The sequence below is a fragment of the Dama dama genome, chromosome 15 (genome assembly GCF_033118175.1).
Source record: "Dama dama isolate Ldn47 chromosome 15, ASM3311817v1, whole genome shotgun sequence".
NCBI classification, from domain to species: Eukaryota; Metazoa; Chordata; class Mammalia; order Artiodactyla; family Cervidae; genus Dama; species Dama dama.
The window spans coordinates 22,743,050-22,762,093 of NC_083695.1; the positions used below are offsets into that span (position 1 = coordinate 22,743,050).

The 19,044-nt window shown below is 36.9% G+C and overlaps 1 protein-coding gene across 7 annotated transcripts in view; it reads right to left on the reverse strand.

The window, feature by feature from the left end:
• JMJD1C (jumonji domain containing 1C) overlaps window positions 1-19,044 on the reverse strand; it is a 300,384-nt gene that overhangs the window by 47,572 nt on the left and 233,768 nt on the right. The window contains exon 3 of one of the 7 annotated variants that reach the window (XM_061161619.1): window positions 3-206. The exons of the other annotated variants lie outside the window; for them this stretch is intronic. The gene's annotated coding sequence lies outside the window, so the exon portion shown is untranslated. The remainder of the gene's footprint in view (window positions 1-2; window positions 207-19,044) is intronic. 7 annotated transcript variants of the gene reach the window in all.

The following is a 19,044-nucleotide window of genomic DNA, read 5'->3' on the forward strand; positions in this document are numbered from 1 at the left end:
ACGTTATTGATGATATTATCCTCATAACAGGGTGGATCTAGACACAGAAACAACCGGTTCTCTCTCCTTGGAGATGTGAATCACACAGTCACATGGTTTCCCACAATCTGTTGGTCCCCCGATGGACTCTTTGACATTCTGTTCTCTCTCAAAGCACCTCTGCTGCTCCTGCATTTGAGATCAGCGGCAGGAGCCCTAGAGTAGAGCTGGGAAGAACAACAAAGCAGCACTGTCAATTTGGCGGCCCTTTTAAAAGTGGACTAGCAGATCATGGAAACCAGCGAACAGAAAGGAGCTACAAGAAGAAACTTTTATCTGGTGAATAAAAATAATTTGGCAAGTTGGAAATGCCAAAAAAGGGCTGAAGAGTACAAAGAATCCCTAATCAAGCAGGTCATATTTCATTCTTTAAAGTTTATCCAAATAAAGCAATTTTCTTCTTACTTCATCACTGCTTTAAGGACCACTCTGCATTTCTGGAATAATATTGTGGTAAACACTGATATTTTGTTTATACCTAGTGAACACCAACAAACAAAACTAATAGACTTTTAAACTTATCACCTATGCTCTCCTTGGAAAATATACAAAAATGTTGCTTCACAGCAGAAGCAAATACTGGAGTGGAAAGATGTTACACAAAAAAGTAGGTAAAATCTGTCATAGGAGCAACTGGGGAAGCCCAGACCATGACCTGTCTTCCTTTCTGTAAAGAAACTTCCTAACACTCCCTTTTCTCCATTCCACTTTAATAATACACTGCACATTGAGTGAATCTCATTACTTGAGTAACAGAAAATACCATGGGGAGTTTAGACTCTAACCCTCTTGATGCACCCGAGGTGACAGTGAAGTCCATGACAGACAAAAGACAGGAAACTTTCTGTTTCCCAAGGAAAACAATTACCATTTCCAGACAGTTCCGACAGATACCAAGTTATTTCTCACTTTATCTTCCATACACAGATCCAAACTTAACTCCTTGGAGTCAAACACAAGCCTAATCATTTTCCTACATGATGGTCCTTCAGACGTTGAGTTATGGTTTTATGTTTCCAGAGCTTGAAGTCTGCTCTAGTTTCAACACCTATCTTTATCATGATTGTTCTTCTTACTCTTATTCTAGACACTTAACTAGCATGAAGACGATGAGCACATAGAAAATTCACACAATTACATGGGTATCACAGCTGACTTATATGAAATTTACTTTTAGTGTACTGCTGCCAAGCCTTTATATTTTGGGGAGGGGAATAGTATAAACTGCTATTAAAGCAGCACTGCCAATACTTTGTGGACAAGTACAGGCAGGATTTATAAAATCAGTTTCCTATACAGAAATTTTTATAATTAAAACTACTGACATCTAAGTTTTGCTCAATATTTATTTATGTTTTATTTATTCAACAGGTTAGGCTTCCCTGGTGGCTCAGCTGTAAAGAATCCACCTGACAATGCAGAAAACTCAGGTTGGATCCCCTGGAAAAGGAAATAGCAACTCACTGCAGTATTCTTGCCTGGCAAATCCCTTGTACAGAGGAGCCTGGTGGGCTACAGTCCATGGGGTTGCAAAAGCATCGGACACAACTTAGTGACTAAACCTTTTTTTCCCCCCAATTCAACAGACTGAAAAAAAGAGCTATGTTTCCAAAATCATTAGACAGCAGTTATCATCTTAATAATGACCCATTCATTTCTAGGGAAAACAAAGTGTACTATTAAAAGTTGATAGTAAAAAAAAAAAAAAAATTGATAGTATCAGTCTACTTACTCTAATAACCTTATATAAGTTCAAATTTCTATGTATCAATTTCATCGTTTTAAGTGGGGTTACTAATATCTCTTTTCATATTAACGAGTATGTTTTTATAATAATTTAAAAAATTTTCAGAAAACAGTCTTAACACATTCATTCTAATTTAACCAGGTACTGACATGCCATTTACATATTTATGAGTTAATTATGAAATTAAAACCCATGAAAATTACCCCAATACAGCGCCTGACTATGACAGTCATATTGTTGCTGAAATCTTGCTCTACATATAGTGCTTTATAAGTTAGAGACATTTTTATTGTTCTTAAAATTCTTATAAGCCTGGTTTCAGTTTTGATCCTCAGATGCACATGATTACCTTTTTTTTAGCCTTCTGTCTTGTCACCAACCATTCCCACTTGATGGGAATGTATCTGGAGAAAAGGCCACATGATCTTTCTGAGTCCATTCAATGCCTAAGGACACCCTGCTTCCTTTACTTGCATCCCACAGACTATTTCCCTTCTCCTATTCACTGCAGCAACTCTCTCCGGAGTTGATGAGACGTTTATCTCCCTACGTACCCTACCTATCCTGAATGGTCTGTCATTGTCTTTGCCTTTGAAATCCTTTCCCTTCCTCTCTTTAAATAATAATGGGGCTAGATTATACCCAAAGCTCACCACCTGATGTGAAGAACTCACTCACTGGAAAACACCCCGTGCTGGGAAAGATTGAAGGCAGGAGGAGAAGGGGACAAGAGAGGATGCGATGGTTGGATGGCATCACCAACTCGACAGGAGTCTGAGCAAGGTCCAGGAGCTGGTGATGGACAGGGAAGCCTGGCGTGCTGCAGCCCATGGGGCAAAGAGTTGGACACGACTGAGTGACTGGACTGAACTGAATGTAAGCTCCTTCCGAGCAGGGACAGTGTTTCCTGTATGTTCTCTCTTGTGCTTGGTGCACTGTAAATGCTCAATAAATAATGACGATGGAAGGCAGTCAGTCTTGATGCCAAGAGTGAGAAACTGAAATCTTCCCCCACCCCAGAAAGAGGTATTTCTGTAGAACTGTAATCATCATTACCATTTTAAAGAGGCTCACAAAAGAATAAAAGATCAAATCTTGTTAAGTTTTAGCAGGTTGCCAAATGAAGTTTCTCCCCCCATTTATTGACGTAATGTTGTGAAAGTGTAAAAAGAAAAAATGAGATACAAGGCGATAATGCAGACTCACAGAGAAGGGCATCATAATCATAAATTACTAATAAATATTCACTATCTTTGACAGAATGCAACTAACAAATTCAGCTGTGCCTTGAGCTTTTCATTAACTGCAATTACCCCCCTCAACAATTTCATATTATATAACTACAATAATATTCATTAATCTCCTCTCCCCAGACAGTGAAGGAATAGCACTCTCTGTGAATATTCTCCATAAACTCCATCCAATGTATTAATTACACAAGTTACAACCTCCAGCAAATGACTAATGGGAAAAAAGAAAATCAGTGCAGCAAGATCTGCTGTACTAGAAATTTATATAGGAAATATGGGAAAGTTCTAAACAATGCCTTAAGTGAAGTTCTGGACTATATTGCTCAGTTGTGTGCTGTTACTTTCCTCCTTTTGAAAAGACAGAGGTTAGCTTTAATCGAGTATTAGTGACATCTTAACATAATTAATAAAAAAGAAAAATAGCTAACAAGATTGTGCATTTACTATGGCAGATACTATGGATGCTTTCCAAACCTATGAATTTTTGTAGAGCTGAGATTATTATACCCCTTTACGTGTTATACACAGAGAGGTCCATGGTTATAGTCAGGATGTAACGGAGAGAGCTAGCACTTGAATGTAGTTCTGACTCTAAACCCCAGCCTCTTCACTTATTCTCTTTTCTCATGAACTAGTGTTAACGAAAAGGCAAAACTAATCATCTATTTACTGTCACTGCCATTCAAAATCTGACACATTTCTTTCATTTTATGGAAGAGGTGAAAGATAATATCTTAAGTCAGATGGGTCAAAAGCAAAGAATTCAACATTAGGTGGAAGTTATCTTTCTATACAACCTTATATTGGCCATGTGAATTTCTGCATATAGAAACAGTCTAACACTCATCAAACAGAAAAGACTTAGGATGTTAAATTCATGCCATCTTATAACAAAAAAGGATAAAAGAAAGAGAAGACAATCATTTTGGCAATGTGACATAATCATGATCTACAAATTCTCAAATGCTGTATTTTTGGGTAAACATTACCCTCAATTACTATGAGATGATCGAAACACAGATGTATTCCTCATGAATACAGAAGAATATGATGAAATTAAAAAGCACCATTCCTCAAAATATAAAAGCTAAAATCAGGTTGGAATCTGTACTCTGACAGTAAGACTACTGCATTAAACTAATTTTTGTGCAATTCTCTACTTCATCCCAGTTCAAAGGGAAACAATAAAAATTTTACTAATGTGAAAACTAAGATCATAGCACTAAAATATTCATATATGCCTGACTAGGTTTAAAAACAGCAATAACATGACAGTGCTTAAAGTATATATAACACATTTTCTAAGATAATAAAGAAATAGTCTGTCATACCATAACAGTGCTCCTTACTATTTCAACAAATATTTTCTTTAATGTTACACATCCTCTAGATTTAAATACTGACCAAAGAGCCAGCAGAGGCATGAAATAGGTAACAGTATACCAGTTGTTAGTTTCTATCAATATGACTGAGTTGACTGGCTTAACAATTTTAAGAGATTTGCTCTAAAGTCTTAACTGATGACTTTCACTTTAGGATACAAGAAATATAGGGACAAATTCTCAGAAAAGTATAGTCTCCCAAGACTGAACCCGGAAGAAACAGAAAATATAAACACACCAATCACAAGCACTGAAATTGAAACTGTGATTAAAAATCTCCCAATAAACAAAAGTCCTCCCAAGAAACAAAAGTCCAGGACCTGATAGCTTCACTAGCAAATTTTTATCTAACATTTAGAGAAGAGTTAACACCTATCCTTCTGAAACTCTTCCAAAAAATTGCAGAGGAAGGAAAACTTCCTCATTTTATGAGGCTCCCATTGCCCTGATACCAAAACCAGAGAAAGATACCACACAAAAAAGAAAACTACAGGCCAATATCACTGATGAACATAGATGCAAAAATCCTCAACAAAATACTGGCAAATTGTATCCAACAATACATTAAAAAGCTCATACACCATTGATCTACTGGGATTCATCCCAGGGATGCAAGGACTTCTCAATATCTGCAAATCAATCACTGTGATACACCATATCTACAAACTGAAAAATAAGAAATATAAAACTGGACCAACTTCTCTCCCTTTGGACAATTTTCGATGGAGAATGACCTAAGGCCTGCTTTCAAACTTATACTGAGTGTTCCTTAGTAACAGAATTTTTTTCCTCCTGCAATAAAGTCCTTGACCTTTGTGATGACATCTTAAATCCAATTATATTACATAAATTCCCCTATAAAAATCATACTTGACTGTATTTTATAAGAGTAATCATAAAAGAAACTGTATCTTGAATGTCAGATTGGGTGATTGAACATGCTTTGCAACATCACTTTGCCACAGTCATAATTTAAATTCATGCTTCAGCAAAACTACAAATGCCTGTCCTTAGATCCCTGAGGTTGCTAGCCAACAGTGAATAACATGAATGATAGGTTCATATAGGTCAAGAGTGACATCAACTGCTATTATTGCCAGTTCCTGTATAACTTATAAAAGAACCCAATTTGTTAATAAGGCTCTACTCAAATTGGAAACCTATTAAGTCTGAGAGTTACTACAGAGGTCTTCAAAAAGCACAACTGTCTAACCATCTGCAATTTAATTAAATGCAGCTACCACTGAGGGCTTCCATATATTTTCCTGATCTAAACAAAGAGTTGGCGAACTTTTCCCCTAAAGGGCCAAGAGTAAATACATTACACTTTGCAGATTATACCATCCCTGTCTCAATGACTCAACTCTGCTACTATAGGGCCCAAAGCAGCCAAAGAATACCATAAACAATATATAACTGAATGGGCATGGCTGCATTTCAACAAGGTTTATTTACTGGCATTATATGAAATCAGAATTTCACAGATTGATCAGTGTTGTGACATTCTTTTGAGTATTTTTTCCAACTATTTAAAAATGTGAAAGGCCTTATAAAAAACAGGAAGGAGGTTTGATTTGACCTGCGGTCACTTTGCCTACCCATGATTTAAAAGAACACATAAACCAAAATTAAAAACTTCTCATCAAGGCAATGCAGTTCAATGGCAAATAGACTGCAAGCTGTTTCCATAAATGTCTGCATATTCATATGCATAGAAAAACAAATACCAAAATCTTTTCATTATTAAAGAAAGAATATTTTAAGATAAGTCATTTTTTAAAGGCTTTCACAAGTAAAACAATTTCCTGGGTACATTCCTGCACCATGTTTAGCTCTCTGAAAATAATAATGTACTTGATTTCAGTGTAGAAATGTTAACCGTTTTGAAAGATAAGATTCAATTCTTTGGGTCAATGAGAATTATATACAGAGGTCAGTACTATGCACTTCTCTGGACTCCAGAGTAGGGTAAAAATAGGAACATATATTGAAAAAGAAGAAATTTTCCAAAATTTACCCTATGGTTCATATATCTTAAGACTGAAAAATGAGTGTTTTCTCCATAAGATAATTTAATATAATCTCATTTATACTGTCTCCTAAGGAAAACAGATATTCATTCAAAACAAACAAACAAACAAACAAAAAACAGGGGAGAGGAAGATCCAAACAGGGAGACAAAGAAATCTTAATTTCTTTGCTTCTCTACTTCCTCCAAGGGCTGACCATGTGACAACTCTGAGAAGAAAGCGATTAGGGTTAAGAGGAAGAAAACATATCACCACACCCTGTCACAAAATTGTCTCAAAATACTACTGGGAGAAATGACCAACATATTTCAAATACTTTACACCTGATATTTTCTATTACATAAGGTGAGTGATATGTTGTTTCTAAAATGCCTGACTCTTCGCGACCCCATGGACGCTACATACACAGTCCATGGAGTTCTCTAAGCCACAATACTGGAGTGGGTAGCCTCTCCCTCTGCAGGGGATCTTCCCAACCCAGGAAATAAATCCAGGTCTCACACATTGCAGGTGGATTCTTTACCAGCTGAACCACAAGGGAAGCCCAAAATCTTTCTAACATAATTCTAAGTCTTATATTGCCAATTTTGGTGACTTCTTCACAACATATTATATGATAAAATCTAAAAATTTCCAGATTCTTAATCACTGTTAAAAAGTTTAAGTTTTAGGCAAAATTTAAATTGTTAATAGTTTATTTAGGATCTATCTGATTCCCTGCATATAAATCACACATCAATATTTTAGAGTCAAGAGTACTGGGCACATTACTTATACACACTATACAAAACCTCTGGAAGAAAAAAAAGTTCTCTCACCATCATTCAAGAATTACCAAATTTAAATGTATTCCAGTTTTTCTGTCAATCAGATTAGAAAATGTAAAAAATTTATGACACCATTCATGGGAGAGAAAACGTTTTCTGAAAAGCAGTTGGACTACACATCCTATCTGAAATAATGAATGTTTCTGCAATTCATTTCAGCTCACAAGAATTTGCGGGAAAATAGGTTAATGAAGTCAATATAACAAAGAAGTAATGTTCATTCCTTGAGTTGAGCTATTTCAAATCCTAAAAGATGATGCTGTGGAAGTGCTGCACTCAATATGCCAGCAAATTTGGAAAACTCAGCAGTAGCCACAGGACTGGAAAAGGTCAGTTTTCATTCCAATCCCAAAGAGAGGCAATCCCAAAGAATGCTCAAACTACCGCACAATTGCACTCATCTCACACGCTAGCAAAGTAATGCTCAAAATTCTCCAAGCCAGGCTTCAACAGTACATGAACTATGAACTTCCAGATGTTCAAGCTGAATTTAGAAAAGGCAGAGGAACCAGATATCAAATTGCCAACATCCTCCGGATCATCGAAAAAGCAAAAGAGTTCCAGAAAAATATTTACTTCTGCTTTATTGACTACGCCAAAGCCCTCGACGGTGTGGATCACCACAAACTGTGGAAAATTCTTAAAGAGATGGGAATACCAGATCACCTGACCTGCTTCCCGAGAAATCTGTAGCAGGTTAGGAAGCAACAGTTAGAAGTGGACATGAAACAACAGACTGGTTCCAAATCGGGAAAGGAGTACGTCAAGGCTATATGTTGTCACCCTGCTTATTTAACTTATATGTAGAGTACATCATGCAAAATGCCAGGCTGGAGGAAGCACAAGCTGGAATCAAGATTGCTGGGAGAAATATCAATAACCTCAGATATGGAGATGACACCACCTTTATGGCAGAAAGCGAAAAAGAACTAAAGGGGCTCTTGATGAAAGTGAAAGAGGAGAGGGAAAAATTTGGCTTAAAACGCAACATTCAGAAAACTAAGATCATAGCATCTGGTCCCATCACTTCATGGCAAATAGATGGGACAACAATGGAAACAGTGACAGATTTTATTTTTTTGGGCTCCCAAATCACTGCAGATGGTGACTGTGGCCATGAAATTAAAAGACGCTTACTCCTTGGGAGAAAAGCTATACCAACCTAGACAGCATATTTAAAAGCAGAGATATTACTTTGCCAACAAACCATAGTCAAAGCTATGGTTTTTCCAGTAGTCATGTATGGATGTGAGAGTTGGACTGTAAAGAAAGCTGAGTGCTGAAGAATTGATGCTTTTGAACTGTGTGGTGTTGGAGAAGACTCTTGAGAGTCCCTTGGACTGCAAGGAGATCTAACCAGTCTACCCAAAAGGACATCAGTCCTGAATTTTCATTTCAAGGACTGATGCTGAAACTCCAATACTTTGGCCACCTGATGCGAAGAACTGACTCACTGGAAAAGACCCTGATGCTGGGAAAGATTGAAGGCGGGAGGAGAAAGGGATGATAGAGAATGAGATGGTTGGATGGCATCAGAGACTCCATGGACATAAGTCTGAGCAAGCTCTAGGTGATGTTGGTGATGGACAGGGAAGCCTAGAGTGCTGCAGTCCATTGGGTCATGAAGAGTCGGACACAACTGAGTAACTGAACTGAACTGTATCTTCTTTTATTCTGCTTTCGACTCCATAATCCAGCAATCTCAAGTCTTCCTTACACATTCTTAATATCAAGCAAACTTCCTCTCACCCTTAAAGTACTGTATATGCCTAACTTTATTAGAAATTTGTCATTTTAAAGTCTACTATTTTTACATGATTATTATTTTATGTGCTAGTACTCTCAAAAAATTTGCGTAAGCTTTGAACAATCTACTCCCATGCTATTTCTCAAAATTTTCATCACTGTACAACATAAGGTTCTCCATAGTTTTAGTATCTTCAACTACATACTCTTCTACCCAACATTTAACTTTTGAGTACTCTAAGGAAATAAATGAATAACAAATCAAATTAATGCATGTATATGGAGGGTCTATGTGTTTTAAAACAGAAAAAAGGTTTTTGTTTTTCAGTTGATCATATAACTCATATAAGAGAATAAAACAGCCAGTAAAATGATTATAAACTCAAACTGAGTGACACAGAAGGAAGCTAATGACAGAAAAAAAAGATTAAAAACTTCACCACATAATATTTAAAGACAATCATATTATAACTTTGTATATAATTAAAACAATAGATAATTAAGTCCTGTCTATATATAATTTCATAATCCCCGGTTGATTTTGGTTAATTTAGATGAGTGGTGTCCTCTAGTTTCAATATAGCATAAATATATCTTAGATTAGGAGGAGGAAATGGCAACCCACTCCAGTATTCTTGCCTAGAGAATCCATGGACAGAGGAGCCTGGTGGGCTCTTGTCCATAGGGTTGCACAGAGTTGGACACGACGGAAGTGACTTAGCATGCTTGCATGCATTGGAGAAGGAAATGGCAACCCACTCTAGTATTCCTGCCTGGAGAATCCCAGGGACGGAGGAGCCTGGTGGGCTGCCGTCTATGGAGTCACACAGAGTTGGATATGACTGAAGCGACTTAGCAGCAGTAGCAGCATATCCTAAATTGACTATATATGATTAATGTGATGAATTTTTTCTCAGCCTTTAAAAAGTATCTATTTAATAAGCATATTCACTTAACAGTATAAACAATTTTTAAAAAATCTTAAATTTTGACTGACAGATGAGATTAATACTTCACAAATATTAACATTATTTAATCCTAACAAATTCCTTGCTTGTCTGATATTATTCTCTCCATTTTACAGATGAAACAAATTCAAGTATTAAGTAATGTACCCCAAATCACATGGCTGGAAGGCACATCAGCAAGAGTCTGCATAATGTCAAAGCCCTTTCCACAAATCCATTGTCCAAACCATGAACTGGCAGAATAAAGAATCTGAATACTCTCTGCTCGGTTTTCAATATCTTCCTTATGATATTAGTGTCATGATGACAGAAGTAAAAAGAAGTCCAATTAAGCAAATTATTTTGTTATATACAGAAAATGATGTGTGCTAAAGTCAGTTCATGGGAATACAGTATTCCAAAATTTGGAATAGTTATCAAAAACAATAAACTCTCATTTATCAGGTATAAGTAACTTATCAGATCTCAGATGGGATTTTGGAATAGGATATACTATATTAATATACATGTCCTATTACATCAATTCTTAGGGGTTTTTGTTTTTGTTTAAAATATATTTATTTGGCTGTGCTGGGTCTTAGTTGCAGCATTTGATATCTAGGTCCCTGTCTAGGGATCAAACCTGGGTCCCCTCCATTGGGAGTCTGGAGTCTTAGCCACTGGACCATCAGGGAAGTCCCCTATTGCATCAATTCTTAACAAAGCACTTACTTGCTTTATTTTTATTTGTTCAGTTATATCAAAGAAAAAGCTAACTAGATTATAGTAAATTAACATAATTAATAATAAAATAATTATATATTTTATTATTGTAATTAATTTAAAACAACTACTATTTGGGTTTCTCTGCTAATCTCCAAACTGAATGAAGCTGACTTTTACAAAGTATTCTCTTGAGTAAACTTTATTAAGACTTATAATATTTCTGCATTTTCAACTACAACTTGCTAAGTGTCCTCTCCTCTCAGAATTACCACAGAGCAAAAATCAGAACAATTAAGTAAAACTTTTAAAACCACTTGAAGGAAAATGTGTTTCCTTCTAAACCACATGTTAATATTCTTTGTGGTACCTTTTATAATAGTTTTGAACTTTTTATGGCAGTTCAAAAGTCTGGAAGGCAATTTTTCTTTCAAGTTATTTATCAGCATGGTTTTTACACAGTTGAGTCATCCTGAGTTCAACCTATTGAGTCACCTGCTTACAGCATCTGCCAACCACAATTTACTAACTGCAGTTTCCTCAAACTTACAACTGAACAAACTCAGGAAGGCCTGGGAACTGTTTTAATGTTTTCCAAAATAGTAACTGAAAATATTCTTTCAGAACAGGCTAAGTTTAAGAAAATAAAACAAAAAAAAGCAACTCTCTTCCTCTTGATGAGTCCTCCACCGATGGCAGTCTCACTCTATCTTGTGAAGAGGGAGAGAGGGAGCTCAATGTAAGGAGGAAATAAACTTATATGCTTGTATAATTTTTTGGAAAGTAATCCACTAAAAGTAATTCCTAGTCAATGACTATTCTGATCATACAGAGGGAACACTTATTTTTAAAATATAAAACGCGGGGCTTCTCTGGTGGCTCAGTGATAAAAGAATTCACCTGCCAGTGCAGGAGACATGGACTGGATCCCTGGTCTGGGAACATCCCACATGCCTTGGAGCAACTAAGCCTGCGCACCACCACCAAGGAGACTGCTCCATGGAGCCTGGGAACCGCAACGAATGAACTCCCGTGCAGCAACTTCTCAAGCCTGTGCGCTTCAACAAGAGAAGCCACCGCACCACAACTAGAGTAGCTCCCACTTCCACAGTAGAGAAAAGCTAGGAAAGATTTAATTTCAAAATTAACACCATACCACACATGTTCCAGGGCTGATTTTCACTATTTCCAATATACTGCTATGGAAATGACAAACATATAAATTTAAGATTATATAATAATTCTCTTAGATAAGATGAATATAACAGTATATCTAGTCCAAAATGAAATACTCAACAAGTCCTGTAACTTGACAGTCTTGTTGGATCTGCCAAGTGACTTAATTAGACTTTTATCATATGACCCCAAGTTAAGTATGTTTCCTCATTAAGTCTATGCAAATTGCAAATACAAATACATGACAAATGTGTCAAGTTATTCAGAAAAAAGGAGGGAGTTAAAATTACAACTCCAAAGTCTCATAATAAAAGAACATCTTAATTACCTAGGACTGCTAAGCAAGGTAGTATGCATAACTGTACTTTATCACAATTACCAGGTCACTGGTTTTGCTATTCTGAAAGGGTAAGTTTAATGTACTTAGAAAATCTTATCAGGAAAAAAGAGAACATAAAATGAGTGAGGCATGTTAAATGATTATAAAAAGAAGGGCACTTTTTAAACATTACAGAATTAAGAAAATTTATCAAAATCCCACTCATTCTGAAAATATTTCTAAAGTTCCTTCATTTAATAACATACTAAATAAAATTTTAGCTTTTCAATAATGTAATTATCATGATTGATTACTGTTATGATATAGTCTAACATCGACTGATATAAAGTACTGTTGCTTCTACACCGAACTGTCCTAGAAAGACAAAATTTGAGTTGTAACTACGTTTTAGTTTCTCCTGTAACCTTTTGTGCTATCAAGCTCCCAATCTACCATCATACTTTTTAAAACTTTGTTTTTGATATTTCATATGCTATGGTAGAGGAAATCAGATTAGATAATTTGTTTGAATTATGTTTGAAACACTAAGTGCTGGAGAGTGAGTAAAACATATTAGAAATAATTTCATTCAACAAGGTTTCTGAATACCAAATTTCTGCCCCTGTGAATCTTACAGCCTCTAGAATGATATTACAGACTGCAGGAACAGAGACTAATAGACACATCACTGCAAAACAGATTAAACGGTTTTACATATAACACAGAGCTGGGACAAAGATGGTGGGGAAAGACAGTCCTGTTAGGTACATATCAGGAAAGATACCACAGAAAAGGAGGCATTTGAGTTGGGACTTGAGAAAAGCATGAATATCTAGATTCTTGAGTTGAAACTTCAAAAACACAATGGCACCTATCAGGATATGGTAGAGCAGAAAAGAAGAGCTCTTAGGACATGTGAAAGGCATGTGCAGACACAGACACAGATGCAGCAGTATGGCCCACATGGAGAAAGTACAATGAGATGGATTGAATGAGAATAACGTAAGCGAGCAGGAAGACTGAAGGATCCTATTTCGAGAGCTCCATAAAAGTCCAGCCAAATGAGGATGGATGCTTTACAATAGAGATGAGGAGGATGTTGTGGACAAATAAAATGTTAAAGCAGAATCAGCAATTTTTGGAGCCAATAAGTAAGGGCGAGAGAGGAACCTAAAACATTCTCAGATGTTGATTTGAGTGACAAAATGGAGTAGACACTGTTACGCCATTAGCCAGGATACAAAATGATTAGGAAAGACAAGGTTTGAGTGCTGAAACTCTAACACTGTAGTAAGGCAGCAGCAAATGCAGGTTTCACCTTCTCAATGGCATCCACCGTGACCACAATACTCCAGCCTGCCTCCCCGTTCTCCATTCTCAATAGCTCTTAACTTTGCTTTACTTCTTTTATTGTGGTAATAATTAAGCTATCACACTGTACTACTTAACTTATTATTATTTTCTACTGTGCCCTTTCTAGAATTTAAGCTCCAAAGGGACAGGAACTTATGTTTAAACAATGCTGGACACTTAGAAGAACCTAAAAAAATAAATGTTAAATGACTGACAGTGTAGCAAGGAGGTCTGGACTAGAGGTACAGACTCAGAAGATAAGAGTTTTTAAACGATAGTGAAAGAAACTGGAAATACGACACTGCTGAGATTAAGTAGTGAAAGGAGAAGTCACCAAAAAGCAAGACTGTGGAAAATGACCCAACATTAAAACTACAGAAATCTTTAAAGCAGTTAATAAAAGTATATACAAGACAGTGATTCACAGTGCTAAATGCAAAGGTCCAGTAGGAGAGGAATGAGGACTGAAATAAACTATTTTTTATTAAGAGATTATTAGCGATCTTAACAGCAACATTAGTTTTGTGGAAATGGAACTAGAAGTCAGGCTGCAATAACTGGAGATGCTACTGGGAGGTTAGAAAATATAAGATTTTAAATATAAGAAGATTTTTAAGTCCAGCTATGTAGCTATAGGAGTTAAGAATGGGTGTGATCAGAGAACCTTTATATTAGGATGCAGATAACTGAATTTATTTATATAATGAGAAGAAAAAGAGGAATAGGTTTAAGATAAGGTAAATGAACACAATGTATATGTGAAGATGGATTTCAGAGCACAAGGACAGGGATATATGCCTTTTAAAACACAAGGCATAGAGAGGAAAAATTTCAAGACAATAATACACAGGGAAAATTAAGTAAGTATATCCCTAGTGGAATGGATCCTAAAGATAAAAAGAACTGCAACAAAAAATTTAGACTGCTTTCAGTAATTATACTGTTGGTAATGTCAGTACTTTGAAGGTGGTAAGCCGCACAATGTACAACAAAGCAAATGAATAAACATGTGACATTCTATCATTTCTAATGTAGTTGAGAACTTGCAACTTTTTAGAATATAACTAATATAAATACTTAGAATTAATTACATAGACACTTTTAAATTTATTTATGTACAGACACACATAAAGAGAAACATTTGGTGATGAATACTAATACACGGGATTATACATAAGGAGCAGTAACACAAACGATGCGCTGGCCATGAATTAGTAACTGTTACACCTGGAAGACAGGTACATGGGAATCCACCTTACTATTCTACTTTTGTGTTCTAAACAAAAATCTTCTCAAGGTTTCTACTCCAATTTTAATCAGAACAAAAAATAAAGTCTTTATAAAAGCACCCCCAAAGCCCCACTTAAATCTACTTTTATTATCTTTCTTACTTCATCCTCTGGTAGTGGTGGTTTACTCACTAAGTGGTGTCTGACTCTTGCAACCCCGTGGACTGCAGCCCACCAGGCTCCTCTGTCCATGGGATTTTCCAGGCAAGAATACTGGAGTGGGTTGCCATTTCCTTCTTCAGGGGATCTTCTGGACTCAGGAATAGAACCCTGGTCTCCTCCACTGCAGGCAAATTCCTGCATTGTAGATGGATTCTTTACTGACTGAGCAAGAGGGAAGATCACATTCTCTACTAACCTCCAGATAGTTGTTTCTTGACGTTCTTGGAATGCTTTCATTTTAGGGCCTTTTTATTTTTGCTGTTCCAGCTAACACTTCTTACCAGGTTTTATATTTCTCCATAGCATTTATGTCTTCTAATATACTCAAATAGTTACTTTGTTTGCTGTCTGTCTGCTGACTAGGTTAAGCTCCCTGAAGGAAGGGAAATTATTTTTAGTTTTTGTTCACGGCTATACCTTAGAAAAGAAAGTAGAAAATGAGGTCGCTCAGTTGTATCAGACTCTTTGTGGCCCCATGGACTGTAGCCCACCAGGCTCCTCCGTCCATGAATTTTCCAGGCAAGAGTACTGGAGTGGGTTGCCATTTCCTTTTCCGGCTATACCTTAAGTACCTGGAAATGTGCCTACGACATAGCAGATGCCCCCAAAGTATTTGTAAACTTGAATTAGTCATGGAACAAAGGGACACATCTCTTGAGATAAGAGAAAAGGAGGTAAGCAAAGGTACATAAATAGGTATAAGGACAGGAAGTTAAGGGGGTTCCTGCTTATAACCTCAAATTCCTCTGTGCCGCAGGAGCACGGTCATCTTCTAAGGGAAAAATGAAGTTGACTAGAGTAGTGACACCTTGGAATAACTGCATTAGGAAACGAAGCTCAAAGGGGGCATAGAAAAGGCTGCCAATTGGTACCAGAAGCTCAGCTGAGGCTGGAGACAACACAATGACACCAGAATACATTGGTATAATTTTCTCCTTTCATGTTAAACATTCATGGAAAGGCTTTCGAGAAGAAATTTCTGCACTGATATAAATGTTATATACCTGCACTGTCCTCCATGTGGCGATCTGAACACTTGAAATGTGGCTAGCATGACGGAGGAAATGAGTATTAAATTTACTTTTGCTTGACATTTCCCTAGCAGTCCAGTGGTTAAGACTTCATGCTCCCAATGCTGAGGCCATGGGTGCGATCCCTGGTCAGGGAACTAAGAGTCCACATGGAGCAGCCAATAAATAAATAAATTAAAATTTTAAAAATAAATAAATTTACATTTGCTTCATTTAATTTAAATAGCCACATGTGACCAGTGGCTACCGATAATGGACAGCACATTTTCGTTGGAATAAAAGTGGAGAAAATAAAACTACTACTCCAAAATAAGAAATTTTTAAAAGGTAGATGTGACAGAAAGACAAAGGCATAAGGCAGCTACGGTGGTTAAGTATGACTGAAATAATATATCACATGAGAGAGATTTTGGCTGGAAATAAAGAGAAAACTTGGAGAATGTAGGAAATTCACCAATTAGGTTGACCACTGCCAATTATGTGACCACTGGAAAGGTTGTAAGGTGTGTGAATGACATCTATTTTGTGCTCAGGGTTTAAAAAATAATTACTTTGAATGGGCTTCTTAAAGGTAAATGTTATGCATCATGAACCAAGATTTACCCAACCAGACCTATTTATTTTCTGAACTACCATATTTACTTTGTCACAAAAATTTTTATAGGGTACAAACTTTTATCTTATATGTATCTTACAGACAATAACAATACTATGATGAAACAGGTACTATACAGCTAATTCTAAAGATGAAAAATGAAAGACTGTTAAGTGGTTACACACTTTGCCTAATATTTCAGACATTAAACAGCAGAGTTGGGATCTCAGTCAAAGTTGGCCTTGTTCTACCACCACATTCTGATATTTTAATAGACGGAAACTTTTGTTTCCATAGGAAGAGCCAAAATTCCCTAAAATTATAAATTTTATATATGTATACTTAGATGTATTACTCAATTCAGTTCGGTCACTCTTTGCGACTTGTGGCGATCCCATTGATTGCAGCATGCCAAGTTTCCCTGTCTATCACCAACTCCGGAGTTTAAGCAAACTCATGTCCATTGAGTCGGTGACACCATCAACCATCTATCCTCTGCCGTCCCCTTCTCCTCCCGCCTTCAATCTTTCCCAGCATCAGGGTCTTTTCAAATAAGTCAGTTCTTCACACCAGGTGGTCAAAGTATTGGAGCATCAGCTTCACCATCAGTCCCTCCAATGAATATTCAGGACTGATTTTCTTTAGGATGCACTGGTTGGATCTCCTTGCAGTCCAAGAGACTCTCAAGAGTTTTCTCCAACACCACAGTTCAAAAGCATCAATTCTTCAGCGCTCAGCTTTCTTTACAGTTCAGCTCTCACATACATACATGACCACTGGAAAAACCATAGCCTTGACTAGACAGACCTTTGTTGGCAAGTAACGTGTCTGCTTTTTAATATGCTGTCTAGGTTGGTCATAGCTTTTCTTCCAGGAGTAAGTGTCTTTTAATTTCATGGCTGCAGTCACCATCTGCAGTGATTTTGGAGCCCCAAAAAATAAAGTCTGCCACTGTTTCCACCCTTGCCCCAGCTATTTGCCATGAAGTGACGGGACCGGATGCCATGATCTTAGTTTTCTGAATGTTGAGCTTTAAGCCAACTTTTTCACTCTCCTCTTTCACGTTCATCAAGAGGCTCTCTGGTTCTTCTTTGCTTTCTGCCCTAAGGGTGGTGTCATCTGCATATCTGAGGTTATTGATATTTCTCCCAGCAATCTTGATTCCAGCTTGTGCTTCTTCCAGCCCAGCGTTTCTCATGATGTACTCTGCATAGAAGTTAAATAAGCAGGTGACAATATACAGCCTTGCCGTACTCCTTTTCCTATTTGGAACCAGTCTGCTGTTCCATGGTCAGTTCTAACTGTTGCTTCCTGAAATGCATCCACGTTTCTCAGGAGGGAGGTCAGGTGGTCTGGTATTTCCATCTCTTTAAGTATTTTTCCACAGTTTGTGGTGATCCACACAGTCAAAGGCTTTTGCGTAGTCAATAAAGCAGAAGTAGATGTTTTTCTGGAACTCTCTTGCTTTTTCGATGATCCAGAGGATGTTGGCAATTTGATCTCTGCCTTTTCTAAAACCAGCTTGAACATCTGGAAGTTCACGTTTCACGTACTGTTGAAGCCTGGCTGGGAGAATTTTGAGAATTACTTTGCTAGCGTGTGAGATGAGTGCAATTGTGCCGTAGTTTGAGCATTCTTTGGCATTGCCTTTCTTTGGGACTGGAATGAAAACCGACCTTTTTCAGTCCTGTGGCCACTGCTGAGTTTTCCAAATTTGCTGGCATATTGAGTGCAGACTTCCACAGCATCATTTTTTAGGATTTGAAATTCCATCACCTCCACTAGCTTTGTTCGTAGGGATGCTTCCCAAGGCCCACTGGACTTCATATTCCAGGATGTCTGGCTCTAGCTAAGTGATCACACCATCGTGACTATCTGGGTCGTGAAGATCTTTTTTGTACAGTTCTTCTTTGTATTCTTGCCACCTCTTCCTAATATCTTCTGCTTCTGTTAGGTCCATACCATTTCTGTCCCTTGTTGAGCCCATCTTTGCACGAAATGTACCCTTGGTATTTCTAATTTTCTTGAAGAGATCTCTAGTCTTTCTCATTCTATTGTTTTCCTCTATTTGTTTGCACTGATCACTTAGGAAGGCTTTCTTATCTCTCCTTGGTATTCTTTGGAACTCTGCATTCAAATGGATGGATCTTTCTTTTTCTCCTTTGCTTTTCTTATTTTCCCAGCTATCTGTATATATTACTGGATATATGTTTGTATATATTACTAGATATATTATTAGATATCCTAAAATAGAACCTCAATAAATTTAGTAATTTATTCTTTAAACTGTTTTGTGCTGATTTTTACTCTTCTTTATATATATTTTCACTTGATTAACCTGTCAATTATTTTTGATTTTTAATAATATTTGCACTAAATCAGACACTCTTAAATCCTCAAAGAGTTTGGAGCAAAAGGTAGAGCTACC